Below are 15,688 nucleotides of genomic sequence, written 5' to 3' on the forward strand. Positions count from 1 at the left end.
AGGTCAGACTCTCAGACTTCAAGTTAGAGTGCACTGTCTGTCCATCATTCACCCCAACCCCCAGCACTCAGCCCAAGGAGGGACGGAGCAAGTATGGGCAGCAGGATGGGCCTAACCTCGTTTCCTTTCTCAACAGTTCCTTTCCCTGCCCAGCTTGGAGGGCATGCGTGTGTGTGTGCGCGCGCGCGCGCGTGTGTGTGTGTGCACGCGCATACACACACACACATTTTGTTAACCCTCACTTGAAGATATTTTTTTCATTGATTTCTAGAGAGAGTGGAAGGGAGTGGGGAGAGAGCGAGAGGGAGAGAAACTTTGATGTGAGAGAGACACATCAATTGGTTGCCTCCCACATGTGCTTCAACTGGGGCCAGGGATCAAACCTGCAACCCAGGTATGTGCCCTTGACCAGGAAATGAACCTGAGACCCTGTGGTTTATGGGCCAGTGCTCTAACCACTAAGCAATGCCAGCCAGGGCAATTACATAAGTTCTTTATATACAAAGAAGATACATCCTTAGCTCTCCTTTCACATATATGGTGCCTTGCAGATGAGGATAGTGGTGAGGGGTGGAAAACAAGCCTTGTATTTTTCTACTTTATCACCTTTTAAATCTTTGGTCTCAGGCTAGATGGTACTTTTGAAATTAAAAACCAAGTATGTATCTTCTTTATGTTCTGACTCCCTTTCCTAAAGCACTGGGCGAGTCTGTCTAGCTGTGTGGGAAGGGGAAGGAGGCTGCTGGTATCATGATCCCTATTCATACTCCTTCCTCTACATTTCCTGGGGGATTATCAGGTCAAGACCCCAAGGCCTGACCACAACCTGGAGTGCAGGGCCTTTATGGTCAACCATCAGGGAAGTGGTGGAGTCTAGGACAGGACCTGGAACTTGGGGGGAATTGGGGTCTCTGAGCAGATGGAATAAATACACCCTCAAATGTCTGAGTTCTGAACAAATTGAGAAATATCTCACAGGAATGGCAGGTGGAGTCCAGAGCATGGCCTAGAGGTGGTGGTGATCACTCTGACCACAAGGAGGCTGTCTGAAGTGAGCTGAGCAGTTGGCCAGGGGCCTCTAGGACAAGCATGGGGCCCACTTCTAAGTTATTCTGTTATATTTCCCTTGGCTCATTCCCAGGTCTTTAGGAAATTCCCACAAAAAGTAATACTCTGAGTTCAGACTATGGTGAAGTGTTGGGGTAAGAAAGATTTTGTGCCTGTGGCTTGGTGAGCAGCATGGGACACAGCGCCCACTCCCTGAGGACAGACTCATGTCTGCTTGGAGGCCAGGGGCAGCTGTGTCCTCCGGCCCGACTGGTAGGGCTCCCAGTGGTAGGAGATGGAGAGGAGCGGAGGAGCGTCTGAGGGTCTCGCTCTCGGGACCCTGAGATACTTGAAGGAAGTGCTGGCAGGTTAGCCAATGGAGGTGCTCATCTTCCTTGTTTGGGTCACAGTGGATTTGGACATTGACCTGTGTCTTGTGTGCTGGGATCATTGCTAAGTGCCCTTCACAACACACCAGGCCCAGAGGAACCCCATGTTCTCAGATAGAAGCTTCAACATGGAAGTTTAGTCATGGGATGTAGATGAGGAGAAAGTGGTTTTTAAGTTTATAAGATTAATCTACCTCAAGTGCCTGGTCAGACTGTGGGAGACAGTGTCGGATGAGTCATAACACTCAGCCCTTCCCAGGCAGCGCTCCCCACACAGCGCCCTTGGTGCCTGGCTGCCCTGAGCAGCTGTCATAACACTGGAGTCTGCAGCTCTGCTTCGGACAGTTCTGTTGCCAGATCTGGGTCTGATGTTTGGTTTTGTGCTGCCCCCACTCTAGGCCTGAAAGGGGGCTCTCTGCACCTCAGTTTCCTGAGTTCCAGCTGATTTGCATGTTGGGTATCCCGAGTCTTCGCTGTGCCCTCGCCTGTCTTGTTGCAGAAACTCTTGACCTGGACTATCATCTCGCCTGAGGGTGGGAAATGTCAGGAGATGGGCAAGGCAAGCAGGTCAGCTCTGGTTCTTCCTTCCCAGCTTCCCTGGGGTACACAGCTAAGGCTTTATATACATATATATATATATATATATATATATATATATATATATATATTATTGATTTTTTACAGAGAGGAAGGGAGAGAGATAGAGAGTTAGAAACATTGATGAGAGAGAAACATCGACCAGCTGCCTCCTGCACATCTCCTACAGGGGATGTGCCTGCAACCCAGGCACATGCCCTTGACTGGAATCGAACCTGGTACCTTTCAGTCCGCAGGCCGACGCTCCATCCACTGAGCCAAACCGGTTTCGGCAGGCTTTGGTTTTAAATTAGAGAAGGCTGACCTTGTGGTCTCTGCAAATATTCCTTGGTCTCAGCCTCTGACCCTTCTCCTGTTTTATTTGAACACCTGGGGACTCATTGCTAGGTCCCGAGAGACTGGAGCCATGTTGTTGACTCTTTGTGTCTGGTAGCTTTTCTATTACACTTTAGTACGTAGAACCAGCCCCTTTCCTCCCACCTCCTGTTCTCACTGCAGCCCTGCGGCCACAGGCTTGCCCATGTGTGAAGTGTTCATTCTACTGTCACTAACCTCTGTGAGACAGCACTGTCTTGCACTGCTGTTCTTATCCAAGGATAAAGAAACTAAGGCAAAGGAGGCAGGTGCTGGCCCAAGGTCACACAGTCTGTGGAAAAGCTTAACTGCATTCAGGTTCTCCTTGCCGAAGGAATAGGGCCCCAGTGCTGTGTGGACTGACTGCAGCTGAGAAGGGCTGTCATGCTAATGGCTCCACTCTTCTCTGTCTCTCTAGGGTCCAGTGGAGGCAAGTTGTGGGACCCTCACTTACCTGAGAAGACTTTCTGTTTGCAGAACACCTTCAGTGGCGGGCAGAGCACCAGTCTAACCTAATTCAGTGGAGGGCGGAGATAAGCGGTAACAAGGTAGACATGCTGGAAAGTATGCCCGGATGAATCAAAGTGTAGCTGAAATAGAGCCCCTAGCTTACACCCAGGAGATTTCATCTTAAATGACCACTTTGAACTAAAACTAGCGCAAACCCTGGGTAAGAACAGCAATGACCCTTCTTCCTTCCCTTCTCCATCTGCATCCCTTTCTCCAAATTCTCGGAAGTTGTGGAAGGGAGACCTTTTTGTCATTAGCATGACATCGTCTGGTACTCCTTGGAGTTAGTTACTTTTCCTCCTATATTTCCTGAACCGGGGTCACTGCTTAAATTAAACCAGCCGTGGGCAAACTACGGCCTGCGGGCTGGATCCGGCCAGTTTGAAATGAATAAAACTAAAAAAAAAAAAACGACCGTACCCTTTTATGTAATGATGTTTACTTTGAGTTTATATTAGTTCACACAAACACTCCATCCAAGCTTTTGTTCTGGCCCTCCGGTCCAGTCTAAGAACCCATTGTGGCCCTCGAGTCAAAAAGTTTGCCCAGAATGCTGAAAAATGGCGACTAGCAGGAAGCTAGGGAGGGAGAGAGTGTGAGAGCGCAAGGAAGTGATAGAGGAGTGTGTGGACGCGTGTGGTGTGTGTGTATGAGCTAGGGACAGTTAGATTCTGCAGGTCTTCTAAGGGGCTGCTAAACCGGGTAGTCTTAGGTGGCGGAGTCCCGCTCCCTGCGCGGACACACCTGGGCGGCCAGCACAGGCACGGCGACCAGGCCATCTTGGGAAACAGAGCTGCTTGAGACTAGGATCCTGGCCTCAGCACCACCCAGTCTGATCTCAGACGCATACCAGGACCCTGCAGCCACTGGGGACAGAGACCTGTGACCACAGCTACAGACCTGCGGACACCAAAAGTTCAGAAGTCCCCGCAGCAGATCCGTGAGTAACAGAGCCCTTCCCCCCTTCCCCGCAGGCTTGCGGCAGCGCCAGAGTAACTAACTGATAGACCCACCCCTTGCTGGGGCCTCAGTGCTCCAGAAACTTTAGCCTGAGAGTGCGCGAGCACCTGGGAACTGATCCTACATGCACTGCCGGCTTCTGAGCCCTGGGCTGGGAGCAAACGCGCGAACCCCAGGAACTGAGCCTAGGCGCACTGCCAGCTTCGGCTTCGGAGCACACTGCCTGCTTCGGAGCCCTGGGCTGGGAGCAATCGCGTGAATACCGGGAATTTGTCACGCATCACAGGCCCAGGGACCCCGATTCTCTGGGCAGTGGCAGCACCAAGCACCAGTGACTTGACTGTGTTTCTTCTCACCTGCGCCTGAGATCCTGATTTCCTGTGCATTCATACTAAGAGCCAGTGACTCCAATTCCTGGTGCAAGGGCACACAGGGACCCTGATTCTCAAGGCAAGGTCGCGCGAAGCAACAGGGACTCTGATACTGGATTCTGGGGAACTCTGACTCCTGCCCCATGCTAGGGGGCTCTGGTTTTCAACATGCTTCAGGGGGGTCTCTGTTTCAGCACGGTGCAGGAAGGGTCCCTGATTCTAAGGGCGCGTACGAGGCCACATTGAGCGCTGACAACACTGACTCTGAGCGAGCCTGCTTCCCACCAACCCACAACAACCACACATCTTAGTGTCAGAGCTCTTCAGTGACACTAGGGTGGTGGGAGGCTCCCACTGCACATGGCCCAGGCCCACGCAACTCGACATTTGAACCATCGGGAGATAATCAGAATGAAGAGACGAAACAACACCCAGAGGAAAGACAATGAGGAGTCACCAAGAAAGGACATTAATGAAGTTGAAGCATGCAACATGACAGAAAAAGAATTCAGAATAATGGTTGTACAATTCATTCACCGGATGGATGAGAAAATCAACAACCTATGCAAGAATCAGGAATAAATGAAAAGTGATATAGCTACAATCAAAAACACCATGGAAAGTTTCAACAGCAGACTAGAAGAAGCAGACGACCGAATTAGTGAATTAGAAGATAAGGCAGAGAAACAAGCTCAATCTGAACAGCAACTGGAGAAAAAAATTAAAAAGCAGGAGGAGAGCCTAAGGGAGCTTCGGGACAACATGAACCGAAGTAACATACGCATAATAGGGCTGCAAGAAGGACAAGAAGAGCAGCAAGGATTAGAAAATCTATTTGAAGAAATAATGTCAGAAAACTTCCCAGGTATGGGGAAGAAAAAAGTTACAGAAGTACAGAGAGTCCCAGGCAAGATGAACCCCAAAAGACCCACACCAAGACACGTCATAATAACGATGGCAAATGTACAAGACAAAGACAGAATCTTAAAGGCTGCAAGAGAGAAACAGAGAGTTACCTACAAAGGATCCCCCATCAGATTATCAAATGATTTCTCAACAGAAACACATCAGGCCAGAAAAGAATGGACAGAAATTTACAAAGTGATGCAAAGCAAAGGACTGAATCCAAGAATACTCTATCCAGCAAGGCTATCATTCAAAATTGAAGGGGAAATAAGAAGCTTCACAGACAAAAAAAGGCTAAGGGAGTTTATCACCACCAAGCCAGCAATGCAAGAAATGCTGAAGGGACTGGTGTAAAAAGAAGAACTAAAAAGCCCAGAAAGAAAACAGCCACACAAAAAAATAGAAATGGCTACAAACAAGTACCTTTCAATAATAACTTTAAACGTAAATGGACTAAATGGTTCAATCAAAAGACATCGAGTGGCTGAATGGATAAAAAAACATGACCCATATATTTGCTGTCTACAAGAGACCCACCTCATTAGAAGGGACTCACAAAGACTGAAAGTGAAGGGATGGAAAAATACCTTTCAGGCAAATGGAAATGAAAAAAAAAGCTGGGGTAGCAATACTTACATCAGACAAAATAGACCTCAAAGTGAAGGCCATAACAAGAGATAAGAAAGGCCACTTCATAATACTAAAGGGATCAATACAACAAGAGGATATAACCCTGATAAACATATATGCACCCAATGCAGGAGCACCCACATACATAAGAAAACTTCTGGAAGATATCAGGGGAGAGATCGACAACAATACAATCATAGTAGGGGACTTTAATACACCACTGACATCACTGGATAAATCCGCTAGACAAAAACTCAGCAAAGAAACAGCAATCTAAATGACTCACTAGATCAGATGGACTTAATTGACATCTTCAGAACACTTCATCCCAAAGCCACAAAATATACGTTCTTCTCAAGTGCTCATGGGACATCTTCAAAAATAGACCACATATTGGGTCACAAACAAAGTCTCCCCAAATTCAAGAAGATTGAAATCATACCAAGCATCTTCTCAGACCACAAGGCCATAATATTAGAAATAAACTACAACAAAAACAACTCAAAATACTCAAACACTTGGAAGCTGAATAGCACGTTATTAAATATTGATTGGGTTACCAATGAGATCAAAGAAGAAATTAAAAACATCCTGGAAACTAATGACAATGAAAACACAACAATCCAAAACCTTTGGGACGCAATGAAAGCAGTCCTGAGAGGGAAGTTTATAGCTCTACAGGCCTATCTCAACAAACAAGAAAAAATGGTAGTAAATCATCTAACTCTACAGCTCAAAGAATTAGAAAGAGAGCAACAAGAAAAGCCAGAGTAAGCAGAAGGAAGGAGATAATAAAGATTAGAGCAGAAGTAAATGACATAGAGACCAAAAAAACAATACAGAAAATCAATGAAACCAAGAGCTGGTTCTTTGAAAGGATAAACAAGATTGACAAACCTCTAGCCAGACTCACCCACCAAGAAGCAAAGAGAAAGGACCCAAATCAACAAAATCAGAAATGATAGAGGCGAAATAACAACAGATCCCACAGAAATACAAATGATTGTTAAAAAATACTATGGACAGCTCTACTCCAACAAACTAGACAACATGGAGGAAATGGACAAATTCCTAGAAAAATACAACATTCCAAAACTCAATCAGGAAGAATCTAAAAATCTCAACAGGCCAATAACTATGGAAGAAATTGAAGCAGCCATCAAAAAGCTTCCATCAAACAAAAGCCCAGGACCAGACGGCTTCACAGGGGAGTTTTACCAAACATTCAAGGAAGAACTAAAACCTATCCTCCTTAGACTACTACAAAAAATTCAAGAGGAAGGAACACTTCCAAGCTCATTCTATGAAGCCAGCATCACCCTAATACCAAAACCAGGTAAAGACAACACAATGAAAGAGAATTACAGGCCAATATCCCTCATGAACATAGATGCCAAAATCCTCAACAAAATCTTAGCAAATCGGATCCAGCAGTACATCAGAAAGATCATACACCACGACCAAGTAGTATTTATCCCAGGGATGCAAGGATGGTACAATATCCGCAAATCAATAAATGTGATACATCACATAAACAAATTGAAAGAAAAAAACCACATAGTCATATCAATTGATGCAGAAAAAGCGTTTGACAAAATTCAACACCCATTTTTGATAAAAACTCTCAGCAAGGTGGGAGTAGAAGGATCATACCTCAACATAATAAAAGCCATATATGACAAACCCACAGCCAACATCATACTCAATGGACAAAAACTAACACCATTTCCCCTAAGAACAGGAACAAGACAGGGATGCCCACTCTCACCACTCCTGTTCAACATAGTACTGGAAGTATTAGCCATTGCAATTAGACAAGAAGAAGAAATAAAAGGCATCCAAATTGGAAAAGAAGAAGGAAAACTGTCCTTATTTGCAGATGACATGATATTATACTTAAAAAACCCTAAAGACTCCATCAATAAACTATTAGACTTAATAAAAGAATTCGGCAATATAGCAGGATACAAAATTAACGCCAAGAAATCTATGGCATTTCTATACACCAATAGTGAATGTGCAGAAAGAGAGACTAAAAAATCAATCCCATTTACCATCGCACCAAAAAAATTAAGCTACCTAGGAATAAACTTAACTAAAGAGGTAAAAGACCTCTTCTCAGAAAACTACAGGACGTTGAAAAAAGAGATAGAGGAAGACATAAACAGATGGAAGAACATACCATGTTCTTGGATTGGTAGAATCAACATCATTAAAATGTCCATATTACCCAAAGCAATCTATAAATTCAACGCACTTCCCATTAAAATACCAATGGCATATTTCACAGACCTAGAACGTACTCTCCAAAAATTCATCTGGAATAAAAAATGACCCTGAATAGCTGCAGCGATCCTGAGAAAGAACAAAGCAGGTGGGATCTCAATACCAGATATTAAGCTGTATTACAAAGCCACTGTTCTCAAAACTGCCTGGTACTGGCACAAGAACAGACATATAGATCAATGGAATAGAATAGAGAGCCCAGAAATCAGCCCCAACCAATACGCTCAATTAATATTTGACAAAGGAGGCAAGAACATACAATGGAGTCAAGATAGTCTCTTCAATAAATGGTGTTGGGAAAATTGGACGGATATATGCAAGAAAATGAAACTAGACCACCAACTTACACCATACACAAAAATAAACTCAAAATGGATAAAGGACTTAAATATACGACGGGAAACCATACAAATACTAGAAGAATCCAAAGGCAACAAAATCTCAGACATATGCCGAAGCAATTTCTTCACCGATACAGCTCCTAGGACATTGGAAACTAAAGAGAAAATAAACAAATGGGACTACATCAAAATAAAAAGCTTCTGCACAGCAAAAGAAACCATCAACAAAACAACAAGAAAACCCACTGCGTGGGAAAACATATTTGCCAATGTCATATCTGATAAGGGCCTAATCTCCAAAATTTATAGGGAACTCATACAACTTAACAAAAGGAAGATAAACAATCCAATCAAAAAATGGGCAAAGGACCTAAATAGACACCTTTCAAAAGAGGACATTCAGAAAGCCAAGAGACATATGAAAACATGCTCAAAGTCACTAATCATCCGAGAGATGCAAATCAAAACAACAATGAGGTACCATCTCACACCTGTCAGACTGGCTATCATCAACAAATCAACAAACGACAAGTGCTGGAGAGGATGTGGAGAAAAAGGAACACTTGTGCACTGCTGGTGGGAATGCAGACTGGTGCAGCCACTATGGAAGACAATATGGAGTTTCCTTAAAAAATTGAAAATGGAACTCCCATTTGACCCTGTGATCCCACTTCTAGGAATATATCCCAGGAAACCAGAAACACCAATCAGAAAGGATATATGCACCCCTATGTTCATAGCAGCACAATTCACCATAGCTAAGATCTGGAAACAGCCTAAGTGCCCATCAGTAGATGAATGGATTAGAAAACTGTGGTACATCTACACGATGGAATACTATGCTGCTCTAAAAAGGAAGGAACTCTTACCATTTGCAACGTCATGGATGGAACTGGAGAGCATTATGCTAAGTGAAATAAGCCAGTCAATGAAGGAAAAATACCACATGATGTCACTCATTTCTGGATAATAAAGACCATTATAAACTTATGAACAAAAATAGATACAGAGGCAGAGCTGCCTCGAACAGACTGTCAAACTACAGCAGGAAGGCCGGGGAGGGTGGGAGGGCAGGAGGGGGGTGGGTAAGAGATCAACCAAAGGACTTGTATGCATGCATATAAGCATAACCAATGGACATAAGACACTGGGGGGTAGGGGAGGCCAGGGGATTGTCAAGGGCAGGGGGGGGCGGGGGGGGGGGGAAAGGAGACATATGTAATACTCTTTGTAATACTTTAAGCAATTAAAAAAAAAGTTTGCCCACCCCTGAATTAAACCAATGATTATCGCAAAACTCCAAGGAAATGCTATTCAAATGCATTGTCCTGGTAGATCTATTTATTACTATAACTTTCCAGTAGATGGCAGGAAAGCGTCACGAAGAGCAGGTGCCTTATTGTAATTTGTGGGGCTTATCTGTGAGTCATCAGTGGGCCGAGACCTGGCACATCTGACTTACAGCACTCACTGCTGAGCTGGGGCCACTGCAGGAAGATGACCATGGTAAGCTTGACCTTGAGGCTCTGTGCTCAACCTGGCTGCACCTGAGGGAGCAGGGTGCAGGGTCCTCCCCTCTTGTGCACCAGCAGGAGGGCCTGGCCCTCGGTCCTGCCCTGGTAACTACAGGGACCCTTCCAAGACACACAGTTTAGTCCAGGAGTCCTCACTATGGCTGGCAGGCCAAATCTAGCCACTACCTCTTTTTGTTTGCCCAGCAAAGTGAGAATGGATTTTACATTTTAAAATGGTGGAAAAAATAGAACGAAAATATTTTGTGGCCTGTAAAAATTATATAAAATTAAAATTTTGCCCTGGCTAGTTTGGTTCAGTGGATAGAGCATCAGCCTGGGGACTGAAGGGTCCCGGGTTCGATTCCAGTCAGGGGCATATGCCTGGGTTGCGGGCTCAGTCCCCAGTAGGGGGCGTGTGGGAGGCAGCCGATCAATGATTCTCTCTCATCATTGATTTTTCTATCTCCCTCTCATCCTCTCCCTTCCTCTCTGAAATCAATAAAGATATATTTTTTAAAAAAATAAAATTCAAATTCCAGTGTTCACAAATAAAGCTTTATTGGAACACAACCATGAAAATTTGCTTATTCATTCATATATTGACAATGGCTGCTTCTACCCTCACAGAGCAGAGCTGAGAAGCTGTGAAGGATACAGTGTGATGGCAAAGCCTAAAATATTTACTATCTGGCCCTTTACACAAAAATGTTACCAACCCCTGGTTAGTACTTTGGGGCTTCCACAGGCACCAAACTATCACGATATTTTCTGGGAACATGCAGGATCAAGATGGAGTAGGGAGAGCTGGGGCTGGTGTGCATTGGTCCTTGAGAATCCCAGGAAGTGTGGGTATGGGCTCTCTCCAGCCCATCACACTATATCCAGAAGGTGCAATGCCTTGGTGGGAAGCATCTCCCCTCAGCTCCAGGCCTGGCTGCAGTCTGTGCAGTCTTAATCATGAGGATGTGTTTTTGTTTCAGTATCCCCATCTGTGCATGCACCAGCTATGACCCCTGGACCTAGCAGAATGCTTCCAGATTTTTAAATGCCTTTGTGACAGTTTGACCCATGCTCAGTGGGTCAACACTGAGTGCATAGTATTCAACTCAGTCATGTGAGATTGAGCATCTATCTCAATCCAAGCTGATTTCCACCAGTGTGTAAGGGAAATGCTTCATGATTGTCTGGATAACTGGAGGAGGTTGTGCCTAGACAAGAGTTTGCTATTGGGCTGTAGAAATTGCTTTCATTGAATTGTCTGTCGAAGATGTTTCAATGAAACAGACAATTCAATGAAAGCAATTTCCACAGCCCAATGCTTGACTTCCTGGGCCATATCCTGTTAAAAAGGACATGCTTATGATATTTAGTCAAATATTCACCTCCTTTTAGGATGTCCTGTTATCCCTGCATCTCTACAAAAGCTGTCCAGCTTTTGGTTTTATAAAATGAAGAGTTATGGGGATGGATGGCAGTGATGGTTACACAACAGACTGAATGTACTTAATGCTGCCAAGCTGTACACTTACAGGTGGTTAAGATAGTAAATTTTATGTTATGTGTATTTTACCATGCACACTAATAAAAGAGAAACATGCAAATTGACCGTCCCTCCACTACGCCCACCAGACAATCAGAGCAATATGCAAATTAACCCAACAAAGATGGCGGTTAATTTGCATACACAGGTGCAGAACAAAGACTGAAGACAGCGTAGAAGGAAGCCAAGTGCTGCAGAAGGGAGCCAAGTGGCGGAGAAGGGAATGGAGCCAAGGCAGCGGAGACAGGAGGGAGTGAGGCAGCAGAGATAGGCAGGGGTGAGGCGGCGGAGAAGGGAGGGAGCGAGGCAGTGGAGATGGGAGTGGAGCTGAGGTGGCGGACACGAGAGGGAGCCGAGGCGGTGGAGATGGGAGGGAGCCGAGGCAGCAGAGATGGGAGGGAGCAAGGCAGCGGAGATGGGAGCGGAGCTGTGGTGGCAGACACGGGAGGGAGCGAGGCAGTGGAGACGGGAGGGAATGAGGAAGAGGAGAAGGGAGCGAAGCCCGGCTCTGCTCCCTTCTCTGCTTCGCTCCTGCCTCAGGAAGCCCTATTCTTGCAGGAATAGGCCTGAGGAAGCCCTGTTCTTGAAGTAATCTTCCTGCAATGGGCCTCTAGTCTATAATAATAAAAGTGTATATGCTAATTAGACCGAACAGCTGAATGACCTTCCAGACGTCATTCTGGACATCCTTCTGGATGAAGCCGTGGTGACAGGGGCCAAGGCAGAGGCAGTTAGGAGCGACCAGGTAGGCAGGCGAGCAGTGAGGGGTGATCAGGCAGGCAGGCGGGCAGTTAGGGGCAATCAGGCAGGCAGAAAGGCAAGCGGTTAGGGGCGATCAAGCAGGCAGGCAAGTGGTTAGAGGTGATAAGGCAGGCAGGCAAGCGGTTTGGAGCCAGAGGTGCTGGATTGCAAGAGGGATGTCGGACTGCCAGCTTAGTCACGGCAGTTGGACATCCCCCGAGGGGTCCTGGATTGCGAGAGGGTGCAGGCCGGGCTGAGGGGACTCCCCCCACCCCTATGCATGAATTTCATGCACTGGGCCTCTAGTAATAAAAATAAAAAGAAAGAAGTCCAGAATGTACCTCCTCCTCTGCTGTCATTTGGTGCAAGACACTGCCACCTCCTTCCTCAGGTGATTGTGAGAGCTTCCTAATGGAGCTATTAAATCCTTACTCTATTATAGTCTCCTCACACAGCACCTAGAACGTTCCTTTACAATGTCAGAGCTCATGACCTCTTCTGTGCAAAATTCTGCAATGCCTCTCAACGCACTGCGAGCAGAGGCTGAAGTCCTTGCAATTGTCTGCCAGTCCCTCCAAAGTCTGACCCCCCTCCCTCTGACCTATCCACTTTCTCTTATTCCTATCCATCCCCACGGTCTCCTTGCCATTCCTCTGTTGCATCAGCTGGGTGAGTTCCTGTGTCGATATTCTCCTAGCTTTTGCTCAGCTGTCAGATTCTTTAACAGGTCCAGCTTGACTCTGTAATACTGCAACCTGTCTTCCCCTCCATTTGTGCTGCTCTGTATCATCTCTGACATGCTATGTGATGTTTTTAAATTTAAATTTTATTTTTCGATTATAATTTACACTTAATATTATTTTGTATTGGTGCTTAGATAATCATATACTTTATATAAAGTGTTCCTCTTGATATTTTCAGTACCCACTTGGCACCATACATGGTTATTACAATATTAGAGGCCTGGTGCATGGATTCGTGCACTGGTGAGATCCCTTGGCCTGGCCTGTGGGGATCGGGCTAAAGCCAGCTCTCTGACATCCCCCAAGGGGTCCTAGATTGCGAGAGGGCAGTTCTCAGGTGATGCACCCAGGAATCGGGCTCCCTCCTTTCTGGTTCCCTCCTTTCTGGTTCCGGGTGCGTCACCCGAGAACTGCAGCTGCCAAGTCACCGCAGTTTGGCAGCTCCTGCATTGAGCTTCTGTCCCCTGGTGGTCAGTGCATGTCATAGCTACTGGTCAGACCGTCTGCCCTTTGGCGGTCATTGCACGTCATAGCTACCAGTCAGATGGTCGAACGGTTGGATGATCACTTAGGCTTTTTTTTTTTTATATATATTTTATTGCACTTAGGCTTTTATATATATAGACTAGAGGCCCAGTGCATGAATTCATGCATGGGTAGGGTCGCCCGGCCTGGCTGGTGATTGGGGCCAATTGGGGCCGCAGGAGGTTGGCCTGGGGGAGGGGCTGCGGGAGGTAGGTTGGCTTGCTGGGGGGTGAGGGGTTTCAGGAGGTTGGCTGCCTTGATTGGGACCATTGGGCTGTCTGGCTGGGGGTGGCGAGGGGCCACAGGAGAATTGGCTTCCCTGATTGGGGCCATTGGGGGGGAGGGGCCACGGGAGGTTGGCTGTGTGAGTGCGAGTGCACTGACCACCAGGGGGCAGCTCCTGCATTGAGCGTCTGCCCCCTGGTGGTCAGTAGGCATCATAGCGACTGGTTGTTCGGTCCTTCAGTTGCTTAGGCTTTTATATATGTAGATTACTGTAGTATTTTGTGAGTGTTTTGTAACTACAAATTTTTTAATTCCTTCACCTTTTTCATCCAGTTTCCCCTGTCCCCCCAGCCTTTGGCAACCATCAATCTGTACTCTGTATTATGAGTATGTTTCAATTTTGTTTATTCATTCATTTTGTTCTTTAAATTTCCCACATAAATGAAATCATATGGTATTTGTCTTTGACTGACTTATTTCACTTAGCATAAGACCCTCTATTTTCAGCCCTAACTGGTTTGTCTCAGTGGATAGAGTGTTGGCCTGCAGACTGAAAGGTCCCAGGTTCGATTCCGGTCAAGGGCATGTACCTTGGTTGCGGGCACATCCCCAGTAGGTGTGCAGGAGTCAGCTGATCGATGTTTCTCTCTCATCGATGTTTCTGACTCTCTATCCCTCTCCCTTCCTCTCTGTAAAAAATCAATTATATATATATAAAGACCCTCTATTTTCAGCCATGCTGTCACAAATGGTAAGATTTTTTAAAATATATATTTTTTTATTGATTTCAGAGAGGAAGGGAGAGGGAGGGAGAGAGATGGAAACTTCAGTGATGAGAGAGAATCATTGATCTGCTTCCTCCTGCATGCCCCCCACTGGGCATCAAGCCCACACCCAGGCATGTGACCCTGACCAGAATCGAACCCAGGACCCTTTAGTCTGCAGGCTGATGCTCTATCCACTGAGCCAAACCAGCTAGGGCATAAATGGTAAGATTTTATTCTTATATATGGCCAAGTAATATTCTATTGTATATATGTATGTTCCATCACTTTTTCCCACCATTGAGAGAGAGAGAGAGAGAGAAACATCAATGTGAGAGAGACGCATCGATTGGTTGTCTCCTGCGTGTGACCTGACCACTGCTGGGGATCAAACCTGCAACCCTGGTAAATGCCCTTGACCAGGAATCGAACCTGTGATCCTTCAGTGCGTGGGCCAATGCTTTAGCCACTGAGTGACACTGGCCAGGGCTATACCACCACTTTTTTATCCACTGGTCTATTGATGGGCACTTGGGTTGCTTCCATATCTTAGCTATTGTAAATAATGTTGCAGTGAACATAGGGAGCATATATTCTTTCAGTTTAGTGTTATGAGTTTCTTTGACTATATATCCAGAAGTGAAATTAATGGGTCATAAGGCGGTCCCATTTTTAAGTTCTTATGGTAACCCCATACTGTTTCCATAGTGGCTGTACCAATCTTCATTCCCACCAATAGTGCACTAGGGTTCTCTTTTCTTCATATCCTCATCAGCACTTGTTTGTGAATTTATTGATGACTAGAGGCCCGATGCACAAAATTCTTGCAAAGGGCTCAGCCCTCGCAGACTGGCTGCCTTGGCCCTCGCAGCCTGGCTGCCTTGGCCCTTGCAGCCTGGCTGCCTCATGGCCCCATGGTCCCGCCCACTGGTCATTTCAGAAGGTCGTCTGGAGGGTCATCCCACCGTCCAGTCTAATTAGCATATTAGCTCTTTATTATATAAGAGAGCCATTTTGTCAGGTGTGAGGTGGTATCTCATTATGGTTTAATTATCATTTTCTAATGATTAGTGACATTGAGCATCTTTTCATATGTCTATTGGCCATCTATATGTCCTCTTTGGAGAAGTAACTATTTAGGTCCTTTGCCCATTTTTAAGTTGGATTATTTGTTTTTTGGTGTTCAGTTGTATGAGTTCTTTATACATTTTGGATATTAACTCCTTTCTATGTGATTTGCTTGTT

This window comes from Myotis myotis, unplaced genomic scaffold (assembly GCF_014108235.1).
Source record: "Myotis myotis isolate mMyoMyo1 unplaced genomic scaffold, mMyoMyo1.p scaffold_m19_p_15, whole genome shotgun sequence".
Classification (NCBI taxonomy): Eukaryota; Metazoa; Chordata; class Mammalia; order Chiroptera; family Vespertilionidae; genus Myotis; species Myotis myotis.